This window comes from Cryptotermes secundus, unplaced genomic scaffold (genome assembly GCF_002891405.2).
Source record: "Cryptotermes secundus unplaced genomic scaffold, Csec_1.0 scaffold2772, whole genome shotgun sequence".
Taxonomy (NCBI): domain Eukaryota; kingdom Metazoa; phylum Arthropoda; class Insecta; order Blattodea; family Kalotermitidae; genus Cryptotermes; species Cryptotermes secundus.
In genome coordinates, this window is record NW_019745151.1 from 1 (window position 1) to 11,937 (window position 11,937).

Below are 11,937 nucleotides of genomic sequence, written 5' to 3' on the forward strand. Positions count from 1 at the left end.
GAAGAAACTGCACACATAGTAAGAGCCAGGGATATAGGAGCATTGACCACTTTTGGGACTTCTGTCTGCACCAATTGGAAAAGGACAATGGTGATACACCTAGACTGACTTGCACCTTATGGGGGAGCCACTTGGGAAAAGCAACCTTCAAGAGGGAGCAGTTAGAGAATAATCAGTGTGAGATCTGACCCATGGGGAGGAGAATGAAACTGATTACAGAAAAAGAAATGGCATTACGCCTACAGGCTGTTTGGTACAAATAGCCTTAAGGAGGGAGCAATGTAGCATGTAGACTCATTGCTGGGCAGCGACCATGAGATAAGCAAATATACAAGAGCTGTTGATGAGTAACGGCTTCACAGACAGGTTCCAACAGAAACAACTGAACTACAACAATGAAGGACAGTGTTTTCTACACGGTCTGTACTGAGATATTATGACCATGACAGTTAGTTGACAGTTGCAGCAATGAATGAGTTGTGAGATTCACCAGCCGGTAAGGACGTAAGCAAAGGACATCCGTTACCAGGAAATGGCTAGTGAAAACAAATTGAGAAGACTTAGTGTGTGCTGTAGTGAGAAGAAGGGTGTATGAATTAGGGAGAATACTATAATTACTTGTAGTTACAAGCTATAAGTGCAATAAAACCAATTACCAGACCAAACCCTGGCTATAGTCAACTCTAACATGTGACATTATTCTTTACCAGTTCTCATCTTCCACTCTGTTTATACCAGGATTTCTCCTTAGAATCTTTCCTTCCCATATGTTTCACTTTTCTTGCTTCTTGTTATGTTAACTCCTGTTCTTACAAGCATGTAATACATTTGGTCTGACATTCACTGAGAATTGTGAGGTGTTTTTGAGAAATCTTGTCTATGCGGTCAGTACCTTCCAACATTTGTTTACTATCTGTGGAAATGACAATATTTTCTTCTGTATGAGGTGTGGGCATTAGAATGTATGACATTAAACCTTTTCTGCTTTAATAACAGCTTCACCATTATGTGTGATTCCCCTCACGTTTATCCTCTAGTGACTCCAGCATGGTGTTATAACTATTGTAGCTGCAGCATTTTGATAGGATGATTGCTTAGGAAGACCAAGAAGGAGATGGGAGACCAACAATATAAATCTGATGGCAGTAGGTTTTAAGGATGGGAGGTGGATGAAACTAGCTCAGAATTGTGTTTAATGATGATGGACTTTGGTATTAACAATATTGAATCTTCAGGTTGTACTACAAGACAGATATTTTATTTCATTAGTTGATTCACATTTAATATATTGACAGCTATGAATAACCAGCAGAGATGAGTTGACTTCATACTTTTAACCAGTCATTCTTTCTTACAGGATTGTGGTCTAGTATTATCGTCAGAAGCAGAGGGTCGTGGATGCTATCCCTTGGATGATCATGTGTTATGTAAAAGTTGTAATGCAAAGAGAGTTCAAGCACTCACCTCTCATATGACAACTGAATTGTAGAGTGAAATTTACAGAAGTTCTCTGGGCAGCATGAAAATCCAAGCAGGCACCAACTCAGAAATTCTTTTATTGTGCATTAATGTTTCAATGAAAATGTATAGGGATAAATATTTAAGGATAATATGTCATCTCATGTGAGAGATTTGAAATTTGATTATAGTTGCAGTTGAAAAAGTTGCAAAGATTCATGTGTGTTGCATGCAGAATTTTGTGCTTAATGTGGGAGGTAAAGAATATTGGTTGATACATTTAATTCTGTAATAAGTTAGACATTGCCACATAACAAAATTTAAATCTGTGAATAATCAGTTTTGGTAAGACTAATTTGAATGTAGCTCAAAACTTGTCTTTTCATGTACTTTTTCCAAAATGCAGTAAAATTGTGTGACTGCTGCACACACAAGTTGCAGTGATGGACATAGTCAATGCTACAATGGCATTTCATTACTGCGAACACTGCATGGTGTCATACATGTCCACTGCAGTCACTGCTGCTGCTGGGACTAGTCAGTGTCCAGCACAGCAGAAAGTTGTAACTTTTGTGAAAAACATGTTTTTTTTTTCATTGCATAATGAGTTGTAGAAGATTTGTGATGATGAGGAAATGGATTCAGAAGAGGATGCTTACATAGTGATAGATTTTTCTCTCAACATTCTGACAGAAGGAAACGGATAATTTCATTTCAAAAATTCCTATGGCTTTTGCTGGCCTGGAGAAATCCTTCGGTAAAGTTAAGAGAATTAAACTGTTTGCAGTGCTGGCAGCAGGTGATGTACCTGATTAGATTGTTGATGCTGTATGTGACATAAAGTTTAAGTTGTCCATGTGCTTAATTAAGCATATGCCATGAAGACTTGCAGGGAATGGCAGTATAGCTCCACACATTCTTAACCTCAGCACTAGTTGGAGGTGAGTGGTCAGCATCACTTCCAGGTTGCTGTATCCCAGAGGAAATAGCCTGTTGCCCCCATTGTGGAGGACATTGGGTGGGTATCAGTGCCAGTCAAGACACAGTTGGGAAGAGAAAACAAGAAGTTGTGGGAAGAACTGATTGCATGCTTTCCTTTGACAAGACACAGGCTAAATGGAAAATGATGCCCCCAGCAATTCTTCATTGCCGCAGGAATGTCTTTACTGAGCTGTTACCTAGCAACCGTAGTTGGATACACAGACAGACCCACAGACACATCCAACAGTTCTTCTGTTGTGTTTATTTGTTGCCACAGGAAAATGTTTACTAAGTCCTTACCTAGCAATGAAAGGAGGGATACATTTTACCGAATCTTTGCCTAGCAATGGTAGGAGGGATACACGTACAGACATATAGACTGATGGAGGAGATTTGTGAAGTTGCTGTTGAGGTGCCATGATATAGACATGAAGTTTCATAAAGATTGGTTCAGGACTTCAGAAGTTAATAAGGAGTGATTCACAGACACACAGACAGCATGGAGATTGCATTTTTTTCCAAAATAAGGAAGGTAGGCTAAAAATGCCTATACCTGTTACGAATCTAACCCTGATTTATCTGACTGGACGCCTGTGAGAGAAGGGTATAATCTTCCACCTCTTGTTCACAGTTGATGGCATTTTAAAACACTGTAGAGAGGGAGACGTGGAGGAATAGGCCTACAAATCAAGGAACAGTTTGACATAGATTCCTCGCCGTTTACAGATGGTCAAGTGATTGCAGCAAGGCTGAAAGTGAATTATAATGCATGGTGGTGATGGTGATGCTGTTAATGACAATGATGATTCTTCATTTTGTCTTGACTGCACTTTGTAGTGGCCTCCATCTTATACTGAATGGCACTTTGGCTCTCATATCTTCTTGGTTGACATCGATTTGATGTGTGTTCATCGGTTTTCATTTCTTCTTTAGTGGCCTCTGCCCTGGCTTAGTTAGATACCCTTCTGGGAGATGAGAGCATCTATTCAGGTTTTCATTTCTACTTAACTGGTTCACATATTTTCTCGAAGGACCTCAGACTTATTGTTATTGGCTTCTATTTCTTCTTGGAAGGAATCCATCTTGGCCAACATCCATTCCATTATTTGTTCCATTTTAGTAGGCTGATGATGCAACTATCTACTTCAGTCTTCAGTCCAGCAATTTAATCCCACTTCTGTGACATCAGTTGTCACATGATGGAGTGACTATAGATGGGGTTTGGATTGGTCATCGGATTTATTGAACACTCAAATACCGTAACTACATGTAACTATAATGCTGTTGCTAGTTCACATAATCTGCAATTCACTACAGCATGCACTGAGTCTTCTCAGTCTCCTGTGTCTTCACCAGTTGTCTGGTAATGGCTTAGAATGACGTAGCTTCCTCAGCTTCTGTGTACATGTCCTTGCTGCCCAGTGACTATCTCACAACTAACTTGATGTTTCTATGCAACAACTTACAACAGTAGGGGCTCCTCCACCTGGGTCGACTGTCTCACAGCAGCCTCAGACTTGGACTGGTCTATCTGGCTGCAGACACTCTCTAGACTCTTGACTTGGATTGAGTGGCCTGTGTGTTGATTCTCCAAGTATAGCCTCTGCACGGACCCCAACAGAAAACACTGTTCCTCTGTTGATGTGGGTGACATATCATGTGGTCCATTCCTGTGCTTTCTATTAGTGAGAGATGTCACTGCTGTTGCAGAGACAATGTGTTTACCAAGCTATTGCCTTGCTGATTAAACTATTCTGGCTTTCAGTAGACATGCCACAGTATAATGAAAAGAGTTTATTTACTGACTTTCTGTAGATTATATATGAAACATCTTTAAATTTGTTAGATACTGAGTAGATTATAAGTAAATTTTGGCCTTTACATAGAGTGGTAACCATGACTGGTCAGTACTGTCTAATTAGATTTGTATTTTATCTCAGAATTGCAGTATTAACTCTTTCCATGCTACTAATTAGATGTCATTTTAAACTGGTCCTTCCTTGTGTGTCTTTGAGGTGAGGTATTTTTAATGAAAGGAAACCTTACTGTCACTTCTTGACAGTTAAGCTGTCTGCAGCATCCTGCAAGGTAGAGTAAGTTACTGTGAAAGTATAAAATAAATGATGTGTTTCTAATTAAAGATGTTCACCATTGAAAGGATAATTTCAATCAAAATTTATCATTGTCAATAATTCATTAAACTGTCTTGTTATTGGAAGAGTCATTTAATAAAAGAAGTTCTGAATATATTTTATGTCTGCTTTACTTGAAAAGCTTCATTCTATAATGGTGAGGTTTTTAAGAAATATAACTTAATGTAATTAGACAGTTTATTTATCATTTCTATGGTTAATTTTTGTAAATTAGTGCAGATATAACCCTGCAGTTTTGCACTCTTGCTGTGTTTTTAATGTTTCGTTCAGAATTTATAGGTACAGATGTCATTTCACTGCCATGTTTCTGTTTTACATTCTAGAAGTAAATTACCATAATAAATGCCGTATATTTTTGATGGTCTGTTACAACAGTTTCAAGATCCTAGATTAAATGCCATTTGTTTCCCTCTTGTAAGTTTATACAGTTGTTTATTGATATTATTGATAGTATAAATGTAAAATGTCTCAGTGTCTGGTGGCCTATAGTGGAATGGTGTTGATACCATATTTAATTAAAGTCCATCAGGTGATTAAAATTATTGAGGGTGTGCAGAAAGATAAGACATAAAATAAGGAAAATATGCTGCGAAGAAAGTAGATTGTTTATACTGGTGTATCACCTTCTTTCTGTTCCACTTTTAGTAGTCCTGCATAATGTTTGCTGAAAATGTGAATGATGCACATGCATACTCATGTACACACCTTAGATAAGAGGTTTTCCTGCTCCTTATCTTACTCTTGGAGGAAGAAAGTCTTTGATGATGAAGTCACTTTTCCCTGTACTCTGGTTATCATAAGGAAATGTGTAATCCTAAAAGTATTGAGGTCATAGCTGCAGTTAATCAAAGTCATTTCTCTAATTGCAGTGGAATCATATAGTATTTATATTGTATCTTCATGAAATGAACTGTAGACATTTAGATAGAAGAGATGAATAAAGTACATGTTTATCTGTTTAATGTATGGTTTTAGGCTTTCACAGCAACGAAATGAAATGAAGTCTTTTATTGGGCAGTGAACCATGTCTGTAGGGAGTTAATTTCATATGTTTCAGAGACTGCCACTGCCTCCATGTATTATCAGTATATCTACATAGAGCAAACAGCTGGATAAACCTCCACATTAGGCCAGTGATAACTGAGGCATAGATAATGTCCAATATGCTGGAGATTTACTCCATGTGATATAACTGATAACACAAAAAATGTGTCATTTTCTGTTGAATGTTTAATGGGGTCCATGTGGTCTCTCAATTCTTTTCACACAAGTTGTGTTTAGAAGCGAGACATATTTTAACATTAGATACTTAGTAGTTTTTGCAGAAAGAATTAGTGCTAAATTATTATGTTGGCATTTAGTCATTACCCAAGGAAAGGTCTTGTTGATTTTAAGTGATTAAGATGATTTTGTGCAAGAGAATTCTCTTTTCAATATTTTCTGTTCATACAAAGAGAAGATTTCATTTGTGTCTAAAATAATAGTAGTAAAAATATATCCAGTTCCAATATTGTTATCTTATATTATAAAATTGTTTTATTATCTCAGTTTATTTTGGTTATCTTATTTTTTCACAACACTGCCGAGGTTCTGAAAGAGATAAGGAAGTGTGATTATAACGATAAACTGGGAGAGATGTGGGACAAAGCAGTCATGGTCTCTTTTAGTATACAGAGGGGCCAAAAAATATATACACACTTTAATAATATTATCTATGGACACTTTCAAAGTTGAACCAAAATGCAATGTATGGTATGTAGTGTGATATTCTCTCAAAAGATGGTGCTTGTCTCATGAATGCCAGAGCCACCTTATCAAATGGCAGGACAGTCAAAGAAAATGGTGGCAGAATGGTTGTCCTTCAAGCAATGCAAGATAATTTTTAAGTGGTACTGGAAATGTGAAAATTTGTGTGAAGTACAAAGACAGTGGTGGCATGAATTTGCAATGGAACCTCCAACATGATTAAGTATTTGTACTTCACATGTTTTCAAATTTCCAGTACCACTTCAAAATTATCTTGTGTTGCTCAAATGACAACCATTCTGCCTCCATTTACTTTGACTGTCCTGCCATTCATGTGACTAGTACCATCTTTTGAGAGAATATCACACTACGTGTACACACCATATGTTACATTTTGGTTCAACTTTGAAAATGTCCATAGATAACGACTGTTAGTGTGTCTGTACATTTTTGGGCCCTTTTGTATTATCATAGCATTTGTTTTGAAGGACTGAGGAAAATAAAAAAATCATTCCAATCAAGATAGCTGGTTTCTAGCTCAGGAATTGAATCAGGTATGTCCTGAGAGCAAGTTATGTTACTATTGTGCCAACTTTTTATGTAGGCAGCTGGTATGGTGCTCACTTTATACTTTGTGTTGTTTAATGAGTGTCAAATGGAAGATAAAACTTTCCTTTGTCTCTGTTCTCCCATAATGTCTAGTCCATATCATGTCTTTCATTTCAACATCTACTGTCGTATGGTCTGTCCACCATGTTCTTCATATCTTAATTGCATTGTCATTTTGAGTAATTTGCATCCCTTCATTTGCTTCACATGGTCCAACCAGTTGTGGCTATATATTTCTAAATGGCCTTCAAATTTATCCGTTTTTGCCAGCACGGTATTTCAAAGGTACCTGGTTCAAACCTTGGCTGGTGCACCATCTGTCCTGTTTGAGAAGTTTTGTAGTGCTACTCAATCCTTACAGGCAAATGCCAGAATAATATCTTGAAGATGATCATGATTACTACTTCACCTGTCATTTATATTCCACTGCACATAATCATAATCATCTCATGTAATGCTACATAACCTCTACAGTTGATACATAATCATTAAGTAACCTATGATCTAATCATTACTGACCTTCAGGGTTTGTCATATATCCTGCTCTTTCTGTCTCCAGTTATTAAAAACTCTACACAGCAGCAGCTGCATTTCCCATGAAGTAGACAGTAAATATGGCACAATGAACCATTTTGAGAAATGTGTGTGTTACTGAATTATGAATCCCCTGAAATATTTATATAGGAAATGCATATTCCTAATACTATGTTATAGTTTCAGTGACAAATCTGATAATATATTCAATTACTTGTTATAGTATAGTAAGTCTATGTATATTGCACAAAATGTGACCATTTCTCTACTATTAAGAATGAATATGTGATATACATATGGTGCATGACTGTAAAATGAATGATGGTAATAGCTTCATGATATGTTATGTATTTGGTGATTTACTTACACTGATTATGGCTGGGGGAAGAATAAGTCATGGTACTTAATTGCTTTGTTTGTTGGCATTGTTATGACAACATTCTTTTTTTTTTGTAAATGTGTAACTCTTAGTCAATTTTATGTGCTCAATTTGATAGTGATAGTTTTTAAGATGAAGAGAGGCTTTTCTTTAAATTAGGATCCTGTAGTCACAGTACATGGCCAAAAGTAGCAGAACATCAGTGGTTTCCAGTTTTTGGTTGCATCAGTTAGTAGTTAGCAGTCTTTGTTTGTGTTCTGGGCATGTAGGCCATATACCCTGATGTGCATTATTTTCCATAATTCCTCGAGATAAATGCTGGGATAGTACTGTGGGAACTGCCCACATTCAAGCAAGTGTGACAACGCGTGCTTCATTGCTTAGCAATGATGAGTAAACAGTGGTTGCTAGGCAAAGCCTGCAACAATACGGACAGTGACATGTTTTCTATATGTCCGACTCTAGGTTACATAAGAAGATACATTGAGTGGAAGTTACAGTTACAGTTCTAGATTTCTACAGTTCTATAATTCTAGTTCAGTGTTCAAGGCCTATTTCACTATTAATATTATTTTTCAATTTTTCAAACTCAAGTTCGTTCGTGTATACTGTGCAACTGTAATAAATACTATAGGGCAGTTTTCAATGGAAGTGGTTGCAACGAATGAACTGGTATGGGCGCATTGCTCCAGCATGTAGTGTGCTTCAGATTCTCCTCCATATATAATGGTGTGGCTGCAGCGATATCACTTTTCACACTGGGCTCTACTGACAATCCCACCATGTCCATCGCCTTCCACAGTGCATTTCTGCTCTTCTGCATCTCCTTATAGCGCTGCCTCCAGTGGTACCCTAAGGCCCAGCTGTACAGCTCATTCTTGAAATTATAGTCCTCTTCAATGTCTAGAGCTAGGAATAGCGCAACAAAGAAACTGTAGCGTGTGAAGTCCTGTGTTGTGTACCCTGCTCTTTTAAAATATGTGAATATCATAGCCAGGAGGTACCTGTCAGCAAGTATGTAACAGGTATCTTTCTTTAAAAATTCTTGGATGACTTCATCCATCCATTCATCCATGACAATCCATTTCTTTTTTCCTTTCCAATATAATTGCAGGAACACGTTTCTTTGACGGGAAATTCCACATCCCTTGTTATGTCAAGGAATTGCACTGTGTTTCAGGCAGGTCCTTTGTGGTATATTTCCTTTTTAACATTTTGCAGTACCTGTATTTTTCTGTAATCCTGCCAATGTTTCTTCTATTTCAATGCCTTCTCGTGATTCTGCCACTAGACACCTGTTCTGCACTCACCGTCTGCAATGTCACACCTATTGGGCAGTCACTCACTGTCACATTTATGCCAATGCCTTCTCGTGATCCCGCCGCAAGACACCTGCTCTGCACTCGCTGTCTGCAATGTCACACCTATTGGGCAGTCACTCACTGTCACATTTATGCCAATGCCTTCTCATGATTCTGCCACTAGACACCTGTTCTGCACTCGCTGTCTTCAATGTCACACCTATTGGGCAGTCACTCACTGTTACATCTATGCCAATGCCTTCTCGTGATTCCGCCGCAAGACACCTGCTCTGCACTCGCTGTCTGCAATGTCACACCTATTGGGCAGTCACTCACTGTCACATCTATGCCAATGCCTTCTCATGATTCCGCCGCAAGACACCTGCTCTGCACTCGCCGTCTGCAATGTCACACCTGTTGAGCAGTCACTCACTGTCACATCTATGCCAATGCCTTCTCATGATCCTACCACAAGACACCTGCTCTGCACTCGCTGTCTGCAATGTCACCTATTGGGCAGTCACTCACTGTCACATCTATGCCAATGCCTTCTCATGATTCTGCCACTAGACACCTGTTCTGCACTCGCTGTCTTCAATGTCACACCTATTGGGCAGTCACTCACTGTTACATCTATGCCAATGCCTTCTCGTGATTCCGCCGCAAGACACCTGCTCTGCACTCGCTGTCTGCAATGTCACACCTATTGGGCAGTCACTCACTGTCACATCTATGCCAATGCCTTCTCGTGATCCCGCCGCAAGACACCTGCTCTGCACTCGCCGTCTGAAATGTCACTGCCCGTATTGTTGTAGGCTTTGCCTAGCAACCGCTGTTTACTCGTCGTTGCTAAGCAGTGAAGCTCGCGTTGTCACACTTGCTTGAATGTGGGCAGTTCCCACAGTACCTAAACTATATTCTGGTCGTACTCAGACACTAGCCCTAGATTTTACCTTAGTATTTTACACAGCAACACTGGGCAGATTTCCTTCAAATACTGTTGTTTCTCCTGCAGATTTTACCAAATGCTTCATTTCCTTTATCTACAAATGCAAGCCTAGTTTCATTTTTTCAAAACAGGGAAATTAGGCTAATAAATAAGAATAAATTGATATTTCACAAAATAATAGTTACTTGGATTACTTCATGTTAACCCACTGCAATACTTTGACAATAATAGGATGCCCTCCTGTTTGGATGACATTAGCTACAATGATGGGCGTGAAATGTTGCTGGATGAACGTTAAAGTGGCTTGCTTACTAGACAGCTAGTGTAGTACATATAAATTGAAGTTCTGTGATCGCTTTGAAACCTGCACATTCATTTGATACAGGTGTTTTGAGTAAACAAACCAGCTGATGTACCAGTGGGTTCTGACAACTTTTAAATTGAAGTTGATATATGAAAGTAATGGGGTATGCGGTAGCTTAGTGGTTGAGGCACTATGCTACAAGCCGGAAGGTCGCGGGTTCAAGTCCCGATGAGGTCATTGGATTTTTTTCAATTGATCTAATCCTTCTGGCTGCACTAGGCCCTGGGGTTTACTCAGCCTCTAACAGAAATGAGTACCAGGAATTAATTAAACAATTTTCCTGGGGAGTGAAGTGCGGCCGGCGCGTAAGGCTGACAACCTTACCGCCATCTTTGAGCCGAATGTCAAGGTAATGTGGGACACTTAACGTCTCACAACCCTATGGGCCTTCACGGCCTGTTACAGGGATAGCTTTACTATTTTTTACATATGAAAGTAACTCTGCCCACTACATTACATGGTCTGTTCAAGCATAAAGGAATCTGGGAACTCAGGCAATGTCACCAGGAGATAGGAAGAAAACGTGAATGCTAAGTGTGGAACTGACCAATTGGCATGCCCTGAGCTCTGACAAAGTGAGACTTTTCAATATGTGAGGTATACTAGGCTTCTGCTGTGAACAGATCACAAAGTTAAGCTGTAGGTCACATCTGCTTGCCATCATCCTATCATTGAAGGCAAAATGGTAAAGCTGCCTACTGCATGCTGCAATATAAAAGTGGATATCTTCACTCTAAGGTCAGAGTCCATTTTGAGAGACATAAACCATAGCAAATCACAGGACCTACCATTTGAGAGAGTGTTTTGGAGCATTTAGATCAGGAGAATGTTAAAATAAACTTCAACCAGTTCCTCACACATCTTTCCCATTTCATTATTCACAATAATCTTCCCATATAATGTATACAATGGAGAAAATGCTGTAATATGAAAGTAAGAAAAGGATAAAATCAGTAGGTTTGTGAGAGTCAACAGAGGAATTCTTACTGAATGCTGAAAAGCACATAAAATTTAATGTCTGATGGTTGGAAGTCATGCTGTAATGGCAGGTTCTGGATCTCTGCAAGAAAAAGTTGGGAACCACTGTTGTACAGCCAAATCTGAGAATAGTTGGTTGACCACATTCACAACATGGGACAGTTGAAAGGAAGGTTCATTTATTTTATACCATATAAGACTTCAATATATGACTATACAGAGATTTTTTATGAATAATATACTATCAGGGCCGTCCCTTGGGGCTAAGGAATTGGAATTACTACCACAGGTCTCACTTCAGGTGACTCTGTATATTATGGTAATGAAAGTGTTTATTTAATGTAGTACCAAAATTGGTTAGATCTACATTAGAGAAATACTTCATTGCCAGAATGTTAGATTGAACATCATGTCAGCCATCATCAGAAATATTATATATATGCAACAGAAAACAAGTCTTTTAAGTGGGATGTGAGGTTTCCACA

The 11,937-nt window shown here is 38.6% G+C and overlaps 1 long non-coding RNA gene across 1 annotated transcript; it reads right to left on the reverse strand.

The window, feature by feature from the left end:
- Positions 1 to 8,963: 8,963 nt before the first annotated feature.
- Positions 8,964 to 10,656, reverse strand: LOC111875087. The gene is made up of 2 exons (XR_002844669.2): positions 9,865 to 10,656; positions 8,964 to 9,670 (listed from the first exon to the last, which is right to left on the reverse strand). It is a non-coding gene; the product is annotated as an uncharacterized LOC111875087 (long non-coding RNA).
- Between the last annotated feature and the right edge of the window lie 1,281 nt (positions 10,657 to 11,937).